Raw genomic sequence first — 2,237 nt, 5'->3', positions numbered from 1 at the left:
TGGATAGATGAAACATGTGCCCCTGAGAATTAACATAAATCAAAATTGATAGATTGGTAATGATTACTGAAGGACCCTCTTAGCTGGCGAACATTCGGCAGGAGAGGTTAGGGCTGGTAGTTTCTTTGGAGTGACATGACAGACAAATTAAAACTGCCACCCTTTCGATCTCGCTCGTACAAAACTGCAATAAAAAGGGTTCATTTGCCATCTCTCTCCCAACGAAAGTCAGCCTGATAAGATTTATGTTAGTTCGTTTGGATGGGAGAGGCTAAACAATCTGGTAGTTGCTTGCTTAGTGGTAGTAGCGATCCTAGAAAGAGACGAAGGAAATGGTCATCCGCCCCTTCAAAGGTTGTCGTGTTGTGCTTGCAAGTGCCTAGAGGTTTCGTGTTGTGCTTGCAACCTAGAGGTTCATCGTGCGTGCTTGCAAGTTAATGTGTGTGAGCAAAGAACTATAGTGCACATTTCAAACCATGTCAAGTAGAGCATGGTACTGCGTGACCAAGCTGATCTGATCGAGTGGCCGAGGCGGGACGAGCTCTAGCCAACTAGCGCCGCACGCCACTCCGGCTGCGGCGGCCACCCCTCCCCCTCCCCGCCGGCTGCGGCCCGGCCGCCCTCTATGGCGGGCCGCCCCGCCCGGTCTCCTCGCTCCAGCTCGTGTGGCGCGCCCATCTCCCGCCCGCGTGAAAACGCGGCCGCCCCCCGCTGCGGACAGCTCAGATCTGCTTCGCCCCAGCGGTCCTCCCTCGGTCCCGGTCTCAACGCTGCATCGCCAGGCGTCAACGGTCCGCTCCGGCCCCTCGCCGCAAATCCTGCTGCGGGGCGAGTGCTCCAACCAGGCGCCCCCATCCCCCCAGTGGTCCGAGCGGCGGATCCCTCCAGGGGGCAGCCCAAGCTCAAATCCATTGTGGTAAGGCCTTCACCTTCGCCCCCCCCTTTCCCCTTCTGGAGATGGAGATGAATGGACGGCGGTTAAGTCCAAGAAAGAACGCGCTGCTGCGCGAAAGGCGGAGAGGAGTTTACTGATGCGCGACGAGCGCCATCGACCGCGCTGCTCGCCCGGGGACGCCGCCATTAATGGCTGGGATGGGCGTGCGGCCTTTTTAAGCCGCTTCGACGGCCTCTGCTTTCGCTGCCTCAGCACCGAGCATCGCCGTATAGACTGTAGGGATCCTCTTAGATGCATAGTCTGCAAGCAGCTTGGCCATTACGGTAGGGAGTGCCCGCAGAAGCGCCAGTCGCAAGGTAGAAAGGGAGGCGGCGACTCCAAGCCGCGGTCACCACGGGGCAGAGGGCCGGTGCACGAGAGGCTGCGCTTCCCCTCCCCGCCGGCTGCCATGGAGCGTCCGCACCGCCACGTCGACCCCTCCCGCCGGGCTTGGGCTAGCCACAAGGTGCTCATCTCCACCCCGGCCATGGAGCACCAGGAGTTCCTGTTCCGCAAGCACGCCGCCCTCCTCTCGGCGGAGTCGCCGCATCACGCGGCCAACCCCCTGTCCATCGGGCGGGCCATCGATGAGCAGCTGCGCATCCCCCCTCACCTGCTGCGGGTGACGAGCCACGACCCCGAAGACTTCCTCTTCTACTTCGAGCTGCCGGCGCACCACGAGAACGCCATCCGCTGCGGCTCCATCACCGTTGACGGCGTCGCCTTCAACTTCAAGCCATGGCATGAGGACGACCACACCGTGCTCCAAGACTTCACGCTCCACGTCCGCGTCGTCATCGAGAAGGTCCCCATGCAACTCTGGTCACTGGAGGGGGCGGCGGAGATCATCGGCGACAAGTGCATCGTCGATCGGCTCGACACGCGCACCCATGAGCGCGGCCACACCAAGACCTTCACGTGCTGGGTGTGGGTGTGGGACGTCGCCAACATCCCCACCAGACGCATCATTTGGCGGGCGAAGCGCGGGGCGGGGCGAGTTGAGGCCATGCTCGGGCACTCACCGCCGAGCCGTGAGGTCGCCCCGCCACCTGGAGTAAGAAGGCACGACATGCTGGTACACGTCGACAGGGTGGAGGACTGGACCCCGCCGTCCCCGCGCCCCTTCCGCTCCGCCCAGAGCGGCCTCCCCTCCCCGGGCTTGGACGACGGCGCCCCCTTCCCAGCCGTCTACCCGGGCACCTGGACCTGGCGGGTGGAGGATGGGCAGGGCCACGCCAGGAGGCAGCCACCGGCGGTGGCCACTTCTGGCTGCCAGGGTCTGCAGCTGGCCGGCGCTCGCCGC

The 2,237-nt window shown here is 63.0% G+C and overlaps 1 pseudogene; it reads left to right on the top strand.

The window, feature by feature from the left end:
- Positions 1–625: 625 nt before the first annotated feature.
- Positions 626–1,936, top strand: LOC147984022 (uncharacterized; annotated as a pseudogene).
- Positions 1,937–2,237: the final 301 nt, after the last annotated feature.

The sequence above is a fragment of the Triticum urartu genome, chromosome 2A (genome assembly GCF_056163025.1).
Source record: "Triticum urartu cultivar PI428250 chromosome 2A, HENAU_Tu73, whole genome shotgun sequence".
Lineage (NCBI taxonomy): Eukaryota > Viridiplantae > Streptophyta > Magnoliopsida > Poales > Poaceae > Triticum > Triticum urartu.
This window is presented reverse-complemented; position numbering and strand designations above follow the sequence as displayed.